Source organism: Rhineura floridana, chromosome 14 (assembly GCF_030035675.1).
Source record: "Rhineura floridana isolate rRhiFlo1 chromosome 14, rRhiFlo1.hap2, whole genome shotgun sequence".
In the NCBI taxonomy this organism is placed as follows: domain Eukaryota; kingdom Metazoa; phylum Chordata; class Lepidosauria; order Squamata; family Rhineuridae; genus Rhineura; species Rhineura floridana.
This window is the reverse complement of record NC_084493.1, coordinates 9,401,791-9,420,221: the sequence shown is the minus strand read 5'-3', so window position 1 is coordinate 9,420,221 and position 18,431 is coordinate 9,401,791. Positions and strand designations below refer to the sequence as shown.

Here is an 18,431-nt window from a genome sequence, read left to right as displayed (position 1 = left end):
TCCAAGCTCTGGGCCAGCTGGTTAGTATTTAGGACAGGGTTGGGGCAACACAATGAGCTGAGCTGAGGGAAGGACATGTCTTCTTCAGAGAAATACATAGAATTTTCCTCTCTTTCTCTTCTGAGAGAGAGATGGTACCAGCATGGGTTCATCCTGCTACACCTGTACCAGATATACCAGATCAACTGTGTATTAAAACACTTTTGGTTTATTTATGGCTTTGTGGCAAACTAATCGTTCATAAAATGCATGCAAGAAAGGCAGACAGAGGAATTAGTGTGGTGTGTGGGAGCAGAATCAGATTTCCTTACAGAAACACCCTTGCCTTTTTAAAAGCTGTAGTTTTGCTGGGGCTATATTGTCTTGGCAGGGATTGCTTCTCACACTTTGCAGAGACTGTTCATTTAGGAGAGGCTCTTCTGCAAAAGAAACGGTTAGCCAAGTAAATATATTGGAGAAGGGTGTCCAAATATGACAACACTCAGAGCCAGAAATGTCGAGAGAGGAAGGCCTGTCATATAAGTCATTGCAAAAGAGCAGGAACCAAAATAAAAATAGTCTAATGAGTTTTAAAATATGTCATGACTTCCTAATAAAAAAAAGTTCAAGTGTTTGTTAATTACCCCAGATCCTGGGAGACGGGAGGACTTTGACTTCTTAACTGAGCTGATGGGTAAAATATTCATGCTTTCCTCTTACATTTTCATAAGCAAGAGACTTAGGGCTCCTCTAGAAGATCTCTTTCCTGAGCATTCATTTGCTTGCACAAAGTTTATATGGAGATTAGATTATGGCTGAATACAAACCATACATTTAAAGCACATATAAAGCACATGACTTTCCCCAAAGAATCCTGGGAACTGAAGTCTACCCCTCACAGAGCAATAGTTCCAAGCATCCTTAACAAACTACAGATCCCAGGATTCTTTGGAGAACGTCATTTGCTATATGTGCTTTAAATGTATGGGGGATGTGCAGTCCTTGTCTGGTCTTGATTGAGCATTTGTTCTGGTTTACAGGGAGGTTATAATGCGACAATATAAGCATTCATCCTGATTTGCTTACACAATGTTTACTCATCCTCCCATTAATCATTAATTCATCCCACACTTTTCAGTGCATTTCCCCATCACTTTTCTAACCACATTGCTATTGTTTTTAAGTGGATTGGTTGCATCAGGTCAAAAGAACTCTCTAAGCCACTTTAATTGCGGAACCTAAATTTGTGATATGCAGTTGAATCTTTCCTGCAAAATGAAAGTCTGGAGGTGACTTTAGAAACTTATTTTGTTTAGACTTCCGGGAAGGGTGACTTAGCCTGTGCCTGCTTTTGAGACGGGCTCCTGCCTCAAAAGAAGCTTATTCAGATATATCAGTCAGTTTTTTCTTTTTTTTTTGACTGATTAAACTTCTCCCGGGTAGGGAGAAACGAAGAGATTAACCTCAAAGCCTATTTTTGTTGGGACGACCAGATCTCATTAATTTATGGGACGAGGTCCAGCCGACGAAGGTGGGACGGATTTTCAACAGCAAGCTCTATCTGTTAAAGCGAACGTTCATCTTATCTTCTAAGAGAGAACGCACTAACAGGCAAGCACCCTTCTTTCTATATTTTTCTTTTACTTGACTTAAATTGTTGCTGTTTAAAAGAGATTTGCCAGATTGATCGGTTTTTGACATCTCACTGGGGAGCCGTAACTTCTCTCTGCTACGCACTAATTAATAGCTTATCTCTGTTTTTGTTGCAAAAAGCTGTCCTGGATTTGCATTCTAAAGATATACACAGAAGAGGGATTTCTATTCCAGATTTTTATTTTGAAAAATATTATACTGTTTTGAGACTACTCTCTTTTTGGTCTATTTTATTTTGACGAATCTGTTTCTTGACGATTGCCATTAATTGTTTCGATCCTGGGAACTGCATTTTGTTTACTTAACTATTGGAGAGATAAGGCTGTCTGCTCTGTTTATACTGTGATGTCACCAAGTTTGGAGTATTAACCCAATTGTTGCTGAAATAAGAAGTGGTTTTCCTATATTTTTCTTTTAAAATGGCAATTAAGAAAGTGGCTGAGAATCTGGAAATAACTATGTTTCAGAAAATAATGGATGAGATTGAGATAATGAAAATTGAATTGAGTAAAATGAAGCAGGAGATTAAAGATATAAGGGTCCCTGTGAGAGAGGTGACCCTGGAAGGGGTCCCTGTGAGAGAGGAGACCCCGGAGATTGGAACAGGGGTCCCTGTGAGAGAGGAGACCCTGGAGACTGGAATAGGGGTCCCTGTGAGAGAGGAGATCCCGGAGATTGGAACAAACGTGGAACAGGAACAAGATTTGGAGTCTATGGACTTTAGAAATAAAATCTATTGTTTGGAACTCAATGTTATCTCTGAAGAAATTAATGAAGATTCTAGAGATAAAGTTATCAATGGCATGGACTATCTTCTGGACTGGAATGATGTGATGGAGCCCAATATAGAGAAAATCTATGGACTTAACTGCAGCCATGTGACAATGGAAAAACTTTTAAGAGATGACCCAGTGTATTTTGAAAAAAAGAACAGAGATATGATTTTACAGCAGTATTTCAGCAACCTATTCAGAATGGATGGCAAGAAAATATTTGGGATAGAGGTAATTCCCATCAGACTCTTACTATATGACTATGGCTTTGACAGCAAGATTATTATGGAATACTGATAATGGAAGATTGGATATTGAAATTACTGGACTTAACAAGACTACTGAAGATGGAAGATGGAAAATGGAATTACTAGAGATAATAGAACAATGGCTACTGAAATTACTGAACCTAACAGATTCTGATGTGATGGATTAATTGAAATGTTTATTTTGACTATGGTTATGACAATAAGATTATCATAATTAGTAATGAGATGGATTAATCGATATGCTTATCTGGAAAAAAAAATTGATAGATATATTTCTTAAAGAATTGAAACCTCTCTTTGACTTTTTGTGGAAAGAATAAAGTAATGTTTATGAGATTTGATGATTAAGTAAGATAACTACTGGAGGAAAGTGATTTTATAATATGACTTAAGAGACAGGATTGTTATATATTATAGACTTATAACTGATTTGATCTTTGACAAATGGGAAGTCAATATTTTACTCTTTATTTTTTATTTTTGTTTTTTTTTTCTTTTTTTCTTTTTGTTTAACTATTTTTGATTTTGTTTTTTGTCTTTGAATGTTTTATGATTTTGTCTTGTATGTTTTATGAAAATCTGAATAAAAATTATTGAAAAAAAAAAAAAGAAACTTATTTTGTTTAAAACGAAAAAGAGATCACATCCACACTGTACATTTAAAGTACATTTCTACCACTCTAGCAGTCAGTTTTCCCCAAAGAGTTCTGGAAACTAGTTCACCCCTCACGGAGCTACAATTCCCAGCACCCTTAGTAAACTACCATTTCCAGGATTCTTTGGAGGAAGCTGTTTGCTTTAAATGTATGGTGTGGATGTGGCCAGAGATGAAAATTCAGGGATCATGACTCAGTGGTAGGGCACGTGGTTTGCTTGCAGAAGTTTCCAGATTTCATCCTTGGCCTCTTCAGGGTCAGGTGGCAGGTGACCTCTCTGGATTGTATCCAATGCTTGTCCTACTTAGAGTAGACCCATAAAAATTAATAGACCTGACTAACTTAGGCCCATTTCATTGGGTCTACTCACTAGGATTTAGGCCACATTTGCACCATACATTTAAAGCACTATTCTACCAATTTAAACAGTCATGACTTCCCCCAAAGCATCCTGGGAACTGTAGTCTGTTAATAGTGCTGAAAGCTGAGATGAGACCCCTATTCCTCTCACAGAGCTACAATTCCCAGAGTGGTTTAACAATCCTTCCTTCCTAGGAAACTCTGGGAACTCTACCTCTGTAGAGGGAATAGGGGCTTCTTAACTCTCAGCACCGTTTACAAACTACAGTTCCCAGGAATCCCTGGGGGAAGCCATGCATGTTTACAATGGTATAATGTTGCTTTAAATGTATGACATGGATGTGGCCTTAGTTGCTGGAAACAACCCTCTGTTTTTTCTGCCTAAAACTGGCAGAGTTGCAGTCAGAGTACTGAACTACATGGATCAAAGGCAAATTCCTAGGCTGCATTCAGTTAGAGTTGCCAGGTTCATGGCCTGAGACAGATCCTGTATCTTTAGGAGAAGAGAAAGTTAGCCAAGTGCAGGTGTTCTTGCAACTCTGTAATGGGAAAAACCACAAGGTGGAATTCTCCCTTCCCCCTGCACAACTTTTAAAGCTACAGAAGACCTCTTGGCAACCAAGGGGTCTTATGTAGCTTTAAAAGTTGTGCAGAGGGAAGGGAGAATTCCACCTCGTGGTTTTTCTCATTATAGTGTTGCAAGAACACCTGCACTCGGCTGACCTTCTCTTCTCCTAAAGATACAGAATCAGTCTCAGGCCATGGACCTGGCAACCCTAATTCAGATAGCCCTTTATTCCATTTTGCTGATGTTTCCTTACCTATTCATTTCCACATATTATGGAATATTTCATACGATGTAAAATCCACTTCTGGAAGTCTACTGGTATCTAGCGGAACTTTAGCACTCATTTCTGTGTTAATTAAAAAAAAAAGTAGTTGTGTAACCCTGGAAACCTGGAATATCACAGAAGTTTGCAAGTTCCCCCAGATTTTCATGGATCACTCCCCCACTGCTCAGATAATGACGTTTTGGGTGGTGTTTTGGCATACCGCCTGGTCAATCTTGGGGGAACAGAAGCATGCATGTGCGGAAAGGGTGGAGGAGCAGCAACATGTCCGATGACGTTTGTTGCTGTGTGTGACACCGCGACACCCACTGGTATGAATGAAATTTAGCGAAACACAATGCTATGTCAGTCAAAAAAACAGAAGTATTCGTGAGTGCACGGGCTTGCCTAGAACTCTGTGTTTTAATGGCACAAATGATGCATGTTAGCTAAAATGAGGTGAGAGTAGGGATGTGCTAGAATTCCTCCCAATTTGGATATAGTCTGGAATTTTCCATTAATTCGTTTGCGATTTTCCGTGGCTATTTTCAAAAACGGTGGAAAATGAATTGGTAAAAGCAATGGATAGCGGACAAAGTGGGCTTCTACTGGGAGGAAGGGTGGGATATAACTTTAATAAATAAATAATAAAGAGCAGACTCAACTTCATACCGGCCTGTTAGATCAACAGAATGCTTTCAAAGCCGCACCGGCCAATGGATCCCATCCCTAGGCGAGAGTGAGAAGAGAGGAGAAATCTCAGACTGAGAACAAAGATCAGAGTGGAATAAGGGTGGCGGTGGGGAAGCCCTTGACTTTTTAAGCTCCAGTTTTCTTGGTGAATTTGGTGACTTCACAAGAGAGGAAGAGACCGAATCTCCACTTCTCATTTCCCCTACTGTGTAAATGCTGTGTAACATAATCGTGAGCGTCTGGTTGCTGCAATCAAAACGAATGTCTATTTTTAAAACGGGGTCACCTGTAGGTCAGAGGAGCAGCAAACCGGGCGTCCAACAAGTCATGAGATCCGTCTTAATGTGCAAGGAGAGTGTGCGGCTAAAAGCATGGAGGGAGGGAGCCTGCCCACGGATCCTGTCAAACGTTTTGTACAGTGACTGCTGCAGGGCCAGCACTCTTTGTTTAAAGGTGGGTGGGATCTGTGATAAAGCAGACGGTGGAGACTGGGGAGAGATTCAGTTAACTCTCTGTGGGGAAACCGTATATCTTCTCTGAATTTGACAATGCATCCAACTCTTCTAGCTCTTCTCTAGTCTCCTCTTCTGGTTGCAACTCCAACTCCTCCGGCCCCAAAGGCGGCTAGGGAGGCAAGGCAGGATTGAATGTTATGGTGATGGGAGGTTCACTGTCAGACACGTCTCATCCATCGCAGTCTATGCCTCCAGGGTGGGGCTGTCACTGACCAGGCCACTGAAGTCTTCTCCCCTCCCTTTGCAGACCACTGGGCCCCTCCCTTGGATCCCACTCTTCTTCCTCCTCCTGCCCACTTTGCCAGACGTTCTCTACATGGCTCATGACACACAGTGACTAACCAGATGCCCATGGGAAGCCTGCAAGCAGAATCTGAGTGCAACAGCACTCTCCCCTTCTGCGATTTCTAGCAACTGGCATTCAGAAGTGTAGTGCCTCTTTTTCTTAAAAGCAGGTTGCTTCCAAATGACCTGTTTATTGAGTATTCATCCTGATTTGTTTGCACAAAGTTTGTAGGGACGTTATATGACGTTGGTTAATTCACTGAACATTTATTCTGATTTGTTTGCGGGAATGTAGATGACATTGCAGCAACCATTATTGTCCCATACTTTTCAGTGCATTTCCCCCACACTTTCCTTACTGCAAAAAGTCTGGTTTTTAGGGGAACTGGATTTGTTGCAAAAGTGCACCAGATCATCATCAATCGACACCAAATCAACTTTAAGTGCGCAACCTACATTTGCTAGTAAGCAACTGAATCCCACCCCAAAATAGCGACAGTCTGGAAGCACCCTCAGTTCCAGGACTGCAGCCTATTGTCTACATAGAGTCCTTGATTACACCCTGACCAGCCAGGGGAAGGGGAAACAAACACATGGCCTCTTTTCAGAGCTTGGAAAAGTTACTTTTTTGAACTACAACTCCCATCAGCCCCAGCCAGCATGGCCACTGGATTGGACTGATGGGAGCTGTAGTTCAAAAAAGTAATTTTTCCAAGCTCTGCCTCTTTTGCTACATTGGCTATCATCTTCCTGAAGTGTCTCCAGCTATTTATTGCCCCAAGTTTACATTACAAATGGGGGACATTTAACAGATCTGGCTGGGGCTATTTACGTAACAACAAAACTGGTTTGACCTACTCTAGTAGTCTCTGTTTACAACCAGAGTCACAGGACTGGAGGGGACCCTAAAAACCCTTTAGTCCAACTCCAGCTGGGTTGTTGTTTTCCCCCCTAGCATTACTGCTTCTACTCTCAAAGCATTTAGGGCTGGGTAAATCTGCCAATTTCAGTTACTCTCTGTCTCTCATTTTTCCAGTCTTAAATTCAGTTCTCCACCTTTCCACATCAATTTGCATTAAAAAAAAAACCTTATGAAAATTTACGAGCATTTTAGTATGAATTTCTCCTTACACATTTTGTATACATGTTTGCCTGACATGCACATTTTTGCAAGCAATTTTCCTTGATATAATGCACTTTTGTATGTTGTCATCACTCATTTATGCACACTTTGTCTATGCATTTTTGTACACATTACTTGGGCTGCAAAATTGCATTGCAAAATTCAGAGAAGTGCAAATTTCAAAGGAAGGCTGCATTTTGATTTGTGCATTATTTTGGGAAGTGCTTCTCCATGAAATATGAACTGAACTGAATTTCTTCCCCATCCATACTTGCAATGCACAGTGTTTAGAACCCACACACGTGTGTTGATACAGCTACTTCTGAATATTAGATGAGTCCTGCTGGATCAGGCCAGTGGCTCATCTAGTCCAGCATCCTGTTCTCACAATGGGCAACCAGATGCCCATGAGAAGCCCACAAGCTGGAACAGGTTCAGAGGAGGGCAACAAAGATGATCAGAGGACTGGAAACAAAGCCCTATGAGGAGAGACTGAAAGAACTGGGCATGTTTAGCCTGGACAAGAGAAGACTGAGGGGAGGTATGATAGCACTCTTCAAGTACGTGAAAGTTGTCACATAGAGGAGGGCTGGGATCTCTTCTTGATCGTCCCAGAGTGCAGGACATGGAATAATGGGCTCAAGTTGCAGGAAGCCAGATTTCTACTGGACATCAGGAAAAACTTCCTAACTGTTAGAGCCATACGACAATGGAACTAATTGCCTAGAGAGGTAGTGGGCTCTCCGACACTGGAGGCATTCAAGAGGCAGCTGGACAGCCATCTGTTGGGAATGCTTTGATTTGGCTTCCTGCATTGAGCAGGGGGTTGGACTTGATGGCCTTGTAGGCCCCTTCCAACTCTACTATTCTATGATTCTATGATTCTATAAGCAGGACCTTAGCACAACAGTGTTCTCCATTCCTGTGACTAGTATTCAGAAGCATACCGCCTCTGACAGTGGACCGTTTGTTCCAGGATTTCTGAGACTAGTTTTATGATGACTTCTCCGTCCCTCCTTTGCATAGGGCTGGTCATTGGCTACAAGTTCATGATCTGCACTGGATCAAGTATAGTGCTAACAGACCGGTGTTGAGATTTATATATATATATATATTGGCTGAAAAGCCTTAAAGCATTTTGCAAGGATGCACTTCACAATGATGAAACCTGTATTGTGGAATAAAAGAAAGAGAGATGAGATGGCAGGAGGAGACTGCTTTTCCACAATGCTTGTTTTGGAGAAAGCAGACCTTTGAGCTCATATTTGCTTTGTGTTCAGCCTTTCTCAGAACATTTTGGAGTGGCTTACCATGCAGCGTACAGTTCTTAATTGCTTGTTACAGCAACTTATTATTGTGAAGACCGGCTGGAAAGACATCAGTACTTGTGTGTGGCAACAAGATGTTCTAAAGAAAGGCTCTTCTGTAGCATGTTCATCAGCCTGAAATGAGAGAGTGGCTTTTGGTGGAGTATTTACATGTGAGGTGAAGAACAAAGAAGAGCTTTGGCTGCCATTCATTTACCGCAGGAGGATGACATGTCAGACTGACATCCAAGATCAAATCAACCTAACAGTACCCGGCACTTATGAGACGGAAGAAAAAGACTTGATGGAGCAGATAGAGAACTTGTCCATATGGCAGCTCAGATCTGCTTGCAAGGATTGGTACCCCACTTTGGTAGCATCTTAACTGCGGAGTTAGAAAGCTATTTATTTATTAACTTTATATCCCGATCTTCCTGCCAAAGGAGCCCTGGGCAGCAAACAGCAAGCAATTAAATTTTTTTTTTTTAAAAAAAACCTTCTTTAAAGCAGTTCTAATACAGGTGCAGACCGGGGCTGCATTCAGACACGGGGTTTATTGCTTTAGTTTTACTGATTATAAGAGTAGTACTTCTATCCCAATTTCTAATGTTCCTTTCACACTACAGTACTTGTTGCATTGTGGTGGTTTGTTTTTTGACTTATATACCGCCGCGTCATGCTAAATTGCATTCGCACCAGTGGCTGTGGTGTGACACGACAATGAATGTCTTTGGACATGTCGCTATTCCCCCACTGTTTGCTCACATGCGTGCTTCTGTTCCCCCATGATTCACCCATGAAAACAGCAGGAAAGAACTGTCGGCCGGTATGCTGCCTCAAATTTAATTACTTTACTCCTGCGATTTTCTGAGCTAATGGGGTTGCAAATTGATTTTTTTTTCCTGGAAGCAATTAACACAGAAATGAGCGTTAAACTTCCACTATATTCCGCTGGATTTCCAGAAGTGACTTTTACGTCATATGAAAGATCAGATAAAATGCAAAAATTATCAGGTAAGGAAACATTGGGAAAATGGAATAAATGGCCGTCTGAAAGCAGCCTGGGAAAGATCCCTACTTAAGAGGCTTGTTGGAAGAGGAAGGTCTTCAATAGGCACTGAAAAGACAACAGAGATGGCACCTGTCTAATATTTAAGGGGAGGGAATTGGAAAGGGTAAGTGCCACAACACTAAAGCCCCAATTCCTATATTGTGTGGGAATGAACCTCCTGATAAGATGGTATCTGCAGACAGTATATACCTACACACCTATACAATATACCTGGTGGTATATCCCTATATAATTAGTCATTTAAGGGATAAGACAATCTTTCAGCTATGGGTTTCTTCCAGCAGCAGCTGGTGGAGGGGAGGGGCCACAGACCTGGCCTCCCTTCAGCAGCTTCACTGCCACGTACTGGGATGGTGAGGAGGCAGGGTGGCAGTGAGGTCAGAGTGATTCTGGTGCACCAGTGGAGCCAAGCTGGTGCTTCTGCTGGTGCATCCAAAACGCCCAATCTCCCCCCCCCGCCTCGTCCCCTCACAATCCCAGTATGTGGCAGCGGCACCATGGCTGGGAGGCCAGGGCCAAGGCATCACCCCTCCCCACCAGCAGCTCCTTTCTTCCCCTGGATCTTGTCTTTACTTGCTTCTGTCTCTCTCCTGAATTCCTTCCTTCAGTGCAGTTAGTGGTAGATGACCTTGTGGTGGAAGAAAGGACACTGCCGCTGGAGCAGACATCTATTGCCATCTTTTTCTGCCTCCGTCCTTCTCACAAGGCAGTTATTGTGAGATAGCCACTCACTAGCTCTTCCTTTTCGTATTCATTGAGGGTGACTGAGAAGGAAACGGAAGCCCCCCCAGCACCATTTGTTGCTTCACAGTTAGGGCTCATCTACATGGGAGCATTTCTTCATACAAAATACACCTTTTATCTTCACTTTTCATTTGCATCGTCCTCAGTTCCTGCTCAAGAGATAGCTGCCAATTGTTTTTTCCCATTCATACAAGCAGGCATTCCCCTGGTGAGGATTAGTCCCCCTTTTTCCTTGTGGCCCCGCCCTCTTATTATACGTTTCTATTCCCTCTGGTTGCTAAGGTGACCAAGCATGCTCAGTCTGTTCTACCAGCTGCCATAGGTTATTTTAAAAAAAACCTGGAAGTGCGAATATCTGTTTTTCCTGGTAGGATACAGCTGAAATACAAATATTTGTCTGAGCAGTGTTATGTTTTTGCACACAAGTTAAGGGGGAAAGAAAATAAAGGCACTGTTTGCAGCAACATAAAAAAGGCCAACAGAATGGAGGAGAGCAACTGGAAGTTGCTTGTCAGCCTACAGGAAATATAATGAATGAAAGGAGGAGGGGGGAGTGGGTGTGGAGAGGGGAATGATTGACACACCCACCTAAAAGCAGCAGAGCCCATACAGTTAAGCATGTATTGTGGATCCCCCACAACAGTCTCTTCCACAGTGAGGCATCTTAGGCTTCTTACAATTAAATTGTGCTGCCAGCCTCCACCACTGGGTAGCCTCTATTTTTTTCTCTACAGCTTTACATGTATGTATTATTATTTTTTATTTGAAAAAAAGTAATCCAATTAATCTGGCACCTTTTAAGTTGATTAAGATGTATTTCTCTGTTGATTAATCTACCCAGTTAATTGACGGGGCCTGGCCATGTTTAAGGGGGCCTTAGGCAAAGTATCCTCTGGGCCCCCTCCACAGTCAGTGGGCCGTGGCAAGCATACTTGTCTCTGCTGGCAGTACTCAGTGCTTGACAGTGTGGTGCAGTGGTTAGAGTGCCAGACTGGGACCTTGGGAGACTGGGGTTCAAATCCCTGCTCAGCCATGAAGCTTACTGGGTGACCTTGGATCAGTCACTATCTCTCAGCCTAGCCTACCTCACAAGGTTATTGTGAGGATAATTCAGGAGGGGAGAAATATATATATATTAGCCACCCTTCACCCTTTTAACTGTTTGAGGGGCTAAAAGGGAAGCTTAATCCAGCCACCTGACACTGCTTGTGGTGCTGGGGTGAATATATATAAATAAGTGGGGGCCTCGGGCTGGCATTGGCAGTGGCCCCTGCCTTTGTGCTAAAGGCCCAGCAGTTGCCCAAGGATGCCAGATGGTAGTGCTGGCCCAGCATGGAGTAAACATTGCAGCCCTGCTTGGGATACCACTGATGGATAGAAAAGACCTCTGTGGGCTTAGGCAATGGGCCTGGGTGCTCAGCAATATCAGGGAATGGAAAAATCAGCATTGAGCCAGGAGAATAAATGTTGCTGAACGAAAGGAGACAAATATAGGTATCATGCCCAGTGAAGAAAGTAAACCTGACCATATTGAGCTGTTCTTAGGGTTGCATAATTTTATGCAGCCGTTCTACGTAAACAGTGCCACCCACCACCTGTTTTGTGTTGGTATAGGGTCTACTTGTTTTGCTAGAGAAAATGATGTTGCCAAAGCTTTCCTAGCTGAAGTGTAACAATATGTTGCTTTTCTTTACCTTTTTAAAGGTGCAGTTACAAAAGTCACAGAAAAGTGCTCATAATTGCAGAATGACAACAGAACACACTGTGCCAAAACTGTTCAAGTAAACGTCACTGGCTGCTGCAAACAGACTTTGGGTGGTCTTGATGCAGAGAGAGAGAGAGAGAGAGAGAGAGAGACTGGCTTCTGACTTCCTGTGCCTCTAACAGCTGAGAAAGGCAAGTTTGTACAGACACAGCTTCTACTATGAGGTTGAGAAGATTATCTCCTTTGTAAAACTGCAAAAGGCACAGGCATTGACTCTGGCTAGAACTGGAGAAACTTAAGAGCTTGTGTTAGGATGTCAACATTGTGCAAATATCCTCTGAGCGCAGTAACTGAGGCCACATCTGCTACCATATCTTTAAAGTAGTATGGTTCCACTTTAAACTGTCATGGCTTCCATCAAAGAATCTTGGGAACTGTCGTTTGTTAAGGGTCCTGAGAGCTATTAGAAGACCCCCCTATTCCCCTCCCAGATTTACAATTCCCAGAGTTCCCCGGGGAAAGGGATTGATTGTTAAGCCACTCTGAGAATTGTAGCTCCATGAGGGCAAGAGGGGGGTCTCTAACAACTCTCAGTTGTTAGGAGAATAAACTGCAGTTCTCGGGATGTTTCTGGGAAGCCATGCCTGTTAAAGTGGAATAATAGTGCTTTAAATGTATGGTGCGGATGTGGCCCCAGACTGCTATCCAGACTTCCAAATTGGGGTTCAATTTTTTGGGGGGGGGGTAGGGATCAAACCATACCAAAAAAGAAGGAAAATATCTCATAGACAACAGGTGAGAAACCTTTTTTCAGCCTGAGGGCCGCATTGCCTTTTGGGCAACCTTCTGGGGGCCACATGCCAGTGGCAGATGGGGCCGGAGGCAAAAATGAACGCAGCAACAAATTGACCTTTGTACAGCAGGCTAATTTCCACACCTGCCCCTCTCTCTATCCTCCACCCAGGCAAGCAAGAGGCCTTGTCAGAGTGCAAAGGCAGAATCCAGCCAGGCACACTCGAGGGTGTAAAGCAGGGCTGGTGAGGGGTGTTGCTTGGGGAAAGTCCTGAGGGCCAGACAGAGAGGTTTGGAGGGCCGCATATGGTGCCTCGGCCTGAGGTTCCTTACCCCTGCCCTAGACACTGAACCTGGCTCTGGATGCTGACCCAAGGGCTAAATACAGGTACTTTCAGAAGTGCAGATGGAAAGCACCACTACAAGAGGCCTTCCCTCCTGCACAAAGATGATTCCGGGTGCAATGGAGGAGTGCAACATCTTAAAACAAAAGGAATATACTTTTTCTCTAGCAGTTCCCCCCCCCCATATGCATATATAAGCAGACATAATTTTAATACAAGCTCTTGGGGGAAGAGCCTTGGCTTTAGGGGTAGAACACCTGCTTTGCATGCAGAAGGTCCCAGGTTCAATCCCCAGCATCTCCAAGTAAGGCTGGAAAAATATTCCTGTCTGAAACCCTGGAAAGCTGTTGCTAGTCAGGGTAGCCAATACTGAGCTGGATGGGCCACTGGCCTGACTCAATGGAACCAATTCCCTCGAGAGGTGGTGGGCTCTCCGACACTGGAGGCCTTCAAGAGGCAGATGGACAGCCACCTGTCGGGAATGCTTTGATCTGGATTCCTGCATTGAGCAGGGGGTTGGACTCGATAACCTTGTAGGCCCCTTCCAACTCTACCAATCTGTGATTCTGTGATAACGCAGCACTGCATTGGTTAGTCAACTAAAAAAAGGCATTCCCAAACTGTAATCTGTGGACCTCCATGGTCCGAGACCTTCAGTCCATGCTTTGCTGTGCAGCCCACAGACATGTTGCACTGGCTCTGTGGAATATTGCAGAGAATTCTCCGCTCACTTTTGTAGATCAGATATTTTTTTTAAATCGTGCTGTTCTTAGCAGGGCCATTTAAAGTTGGGATGTAACCAAGGAGGCCGCATGGTCCTTCTCTAGGAATACAGGAAGCTGCCTTATGCAGAATTGGACAGTTAGCTGACACCGCGGGGAGGCCCCACCACAGAAATCTGTAAACCTACAGGAGGGTTGTTGTTGTTTGCTTTGCCCTTTCTGGTGATGTCATGTCTGCAGGGGGACCTGGCTGGCAGCAGCTCCCCAGACTTTCAGACAGGTCTTTCCCAGCCCTAGCTGGAGATACCGGGGATTGAACCTAGAACCTTCCTCATGCAAAGGAGTTGCTCTACTCCTGAGCTACAGCCCTTCTATGCTGCCAGCCAGGCTGGCCCAGTCGATTTGACTACCTGAGATGGAGGACACACACCCATTCTCCATACAGAAGCTGACTGGGTTGACAGTTAAATTTTGCTTTAACAAACTCATCAGGACAATGTCCTCTGCTAGCAAACTAGCTTAGGGGGCACCCAGCAGGCCACCCAGCACCAAGGATGGGAAGATCCGTCAAGTTCAGTTCTGTCAGTTTCTCATTTTTCCAATCTTAAACTCAGTTCTCCACATTTCTGCAACAATTTGTGATTTTTAAAAAAATTTGCAATAAAAAAACCCCTCATGACAATTCTGCAGGATTTTAGTCTGGATTTCTTCTGATAAACACATTTTTGTAGGCAGTTTTGACTAATGTACACATTTTTGCAAGCGGTTTCTCCTAACATAATGCATTTTTGTGTGTTATTTCCATTCATATATTCATTTTCATGCACACTTTCACATAACATATATGTTTTTGTAAACGTTGTATGCTTGGCTAACTGTGGTGCAAAATTCAAATAACTGCGAACTTTGAAGGATGGCTGTGTTTCTCATGGTTTGAAAAGTGTGAATTTGATAGATTTGGTTGGAAATGCAAACTGAATCCAATTTCTTGTTCATCCTTTCACAGCACACCCAGCTCTGACGTCCAATACTTCCCTGCCATCCCCCATCCTCCTGTTTTTTTGCTGCCTAAGGTGGTTGCCTCCCTCTGCCTAATGGTAGGACTGGCCGTGGTGGCAGACTTCTGGCGAGAGATGGGGCAGAAATACTGTTCAGTTTTGCATTTTAATCCTACCATTCAGGAACAATATGCAAACTGAAACAGCCATCCTTCAAAACTTGCACTTCTCTGAATTTTTTGATGAAATTCTCCAATGAAAACATGTACAAAAAAGCATGTGTTGGGGGAAAGTGTGCATGAACACAAATATATTAGTGACTGAAAATAACATAAAAATGCATGACATTATGGAAAATTACATTTAAAATGTACATATTACGAGAAATTTGCACTAAAACGCTGATGAATTTTCATGTGCACCTTTAAAAAAAAAAGCAGACTGATGCAGAAATATGGAGAAGTGATCTAAGTTGGAAGTACGTCTCACTGAATTCCATAGGATTTCCTTTTGAGTAAACATGAACAGATTTGGGCTGCATCATGGAGGGCAGGCACCTGATATCATTTTGGCAGCAGGCAAAAACGTCTTTGTTCAGCATGTGATGCAATTTGCCTAGATGATTATTTTGTGCTCTGATTTAACTGCTGGTGCTGTGTGTGTATGTGTATGTGTGTGTTTGAGTGAGTGTGAGAGATATACTTGTAGTGTATATATATATATATTATATGAAATGAAATGGACTGCCTTCAAGTCGATCCCGAGTTATGGCGACCCTATCGATAGGGTTTTCATAGTAAGCGGTGAACCCTGATCTCCCAGGTTGTAGTCCAACACTCTAATCACTACAACACACTGGCTCTCATATATATTATATATTTACTGTTTTTATTATTTCATTGCATGTATCCCTGGGACTGTTTTTTTTAACTGAGGGGAGACAATCTTTCAATTAAACAAACAATGGCAACTGACCAAAAATAAGGACTTAATTTATTCTTGATGTAAATGAATTAAGGTTTAATAGTTTCAATAGCCATGGATTAATTTAGCCCTCCTTGGTTACAACTCAGCGGGACTGATTTCCTAATAGACAAAGTATAGGATTGTTCTGTCTGTTTGTGACTCTGCATTAAAAGTTTATACTGATTAATTTCCACTCACTTTTGGGACTGGTAGGAGTCTGTTCTGTGTAAGATCTGTGAAGAACCTATATTAAAACTTGTCCACTTGTGCACTGATGACTCTGTTCTAAAGTCTGCATCTCCAATTTCCACAAATTCATTTCTAGTCACTTCTGAATTGGTGTGAGATTGCTCTGTGGGAGAACTGGGAGGGACCTAAATAGAAAAAAAACCATGCACTGGCTTAGGGCCTGCTCCTCCTCTCTTATTTAAATATTATGATGAATTGCTGCTAGTATAACAGCTGTAGACTAGCAGGGCTCATATCACAGCAATATAACTTTCCTCTTCAGAGCACTTCCATTTTTGACCAACAATCTTTTGGTTGACCATATCATTGCCTTGGAGTGATTGCTGTAAAATTCGGTTCCAGTGACTACTTCAGAGAATTTATTGTTTAACTCTCGGAATTCAAAATGAAATCCAAGAAACTGCAAGACAACTGCAGTCATGGTAAGTGGGCATGCCTGCTCTTCCCATTCAACAACCAAAAGAAGTAAATGGGAGGGGGGATTAGAGTTACGGTCTTTAAAACTGCAATAAACTAGGACTAAACTAATGTAGGAAATGGTTGGAACAGCTCCAAAACTCCTGTACTGGTATGTGAGAGTTGACAGTTAATTTATCAGTGTCTCTTTAGCATCATATTAATAGGAAAGGAGAAACTGCTTAATTATTTTAGCGCTTTGCCTATGAAATGAAATGGGAGGGATCTGAAAACAACCAAGCTGTATTTAGGGCCTGTCAGAGTGCATAGGAAAACAGTGTGTTAAAATGTTCATGATATATTTGGAAGCAGTAATGTTACATATGATTATATATAACATTATTAAAGGTATTAATTGCTAGTCCTATTCAGAGTAGACCCATTGAAGTGAATGGGCATGACTAGCTTTGACACATTAATTTTAATGGGTCTACTCTGAGTAGGAATTAGTTGAATACAACCCTATGGGTGGATGTAATATTAGCTATGATGATAGCTTTATCATGTTTTAATGATTCTAATACCGTATTTTTAAATTACTGCAACCTTCCCAGGCATCTTAGGGTGAAGGGTGGATAAGGGATCAAATAAATAAATAAATAAATTTAAAAAATTTCCTAGGCAGAATTCCTTTTCTTTACAGTCCAATCTCTACAGAGAGGTAAGCTCCATTGAACTGAATGAGACTTACTCCTAGGTAAGCAGATAAAGAATTGCAGCCCAAGTTATTTTTATTTGCATGCTTTCCTTTTAAAGTATCCCTTATTTTCTTTCACACCGCAATGCGTTTATTGCATTCTGTTAAAAACTCCCCATTTAAACTGAGCTTCTGTGATCAGGACTTAATAAAAGTATTAATGCAATATAATCTCTCTGTGTTGCAGAGGATTCTGGGGCAGAATCTTAAGGTCAAAACAAATGTGATGCAAGAGATCTCTGTATTGATCTCCCTGAGTGTCTCTCTCTCTTTTAAAACAGCCTAGAGGGGGGGAGCTCTATGGGTGTTTAACCCTTTTGCTCCATGCGTTATTCCAACTGAAATCCCGGATGCATGGTTAGCCTTGAGGAAGGGGGAAGAATGATAGGCACCTTTTTGCAGTTGAGTTCTTCCTCCTCCCCACTCCCCCCCCCAAAAAGAGAGCAGGGTTTCTGTAGCTGCATTAACAAGATGGTTTTGATCAGAGCTTGGAAAGTGCCCTTGAAAAATGAACCTAGCTCTAGTCCAACATGCTCCAAAAGGAACTAATTCCAGTTTATGTTCGTCCCTTTTTAAAATGGACTTGTTCCGTTTGCATTCAGCACACAATTCATTTCAATTCAAGTCCGTCCAAATGATCTTTGTCAACCTTTTTTTCAGCATTCAGAATGTTACATGCTGCTGTGCTGAAACATAAAAATATGTGTAAGAAGCCTAAGAAAACTTCAAAACACATAGAGATTGTGGATTGCGAATGATTTCATTTATTTTCCCGAACAATTAGTATCTTTAAATGTAAAGGCCCAAAGAGTCAAAAACACGTGTAAGAGGGTGAACTTGAAAATGAACTAGAAATCATTCAGAGTTCTATTCCTAACTGAATTTAATCCATGTTCAGCTCACCTGATAATTATGGGACTACATTCAGGGATAATTCAGAGATTTTTGGACAAATTTTGTGAACTTTGTTAAACCAAACTAGTTTATTCCAAGCACTGGGATTTAAGTGGGAAAACAACACAGGGTTAAATACTCCTTCCATGGCTGCTTTGATGTTATTGTTTTAAACTGGGATATCCGATCATGGACCATCTTCTGTGTCACATGGATTTCAGCCCCATTTATTCAGGTCACTGGCTAGACCAGGACTGCCCAGGACATTTTGCTGCCTGAGACAAAAGACAGGATGGTGCCTCCCCCATTTAATGTACAAAAGCTAACCCCTGGTGGTAAAATGACATCT

General features: G+C 42.3%; 1 protein-coding gene and 1 long non-coding RNA gene across 3 annotated transcripts in view; one reads left to right on the top strand and one right to left on the bottom strand.

Moving 5' to 3' along the window:
* Nucleotides 1-264: 264 nt before the first annotated feature.
* Nucleotides 265-18,431, bottom strand: part of LOC133369557 (uncharacterized) — a 29,429-nt gene continuing 11,262 nt past the window's right edge. The window contains exon 3 of one of the 2 annotated variants that reach the window (XR_009758915.1): nt 265-419. This is a non-coding gene — a long non-coding RNA (uncharacterized LOC133369557). Of the gene's footprint in view, nt 420-15,843; nt 16,161-18,431 lie in introns of those variants that run through there. The other variant, XR_009758914.1, reaches the window with a different exon arrangement.
* MAPK6 (mitogen-activated protein kinase 6) overlaps nt 16,288-18,431 on the top strand; it is a 36,959-nt gene continuing 34,815 nt past the window's right edge. The window contains exon 1 of the mRNA XM_061594813.1: nt 16,288-16,457. The gene's annotated coding sequence lies outside the window, so the exon portion shown is untranslated. The remainder of the gene's footprint in view (nt 16,458-18,431) is intronic.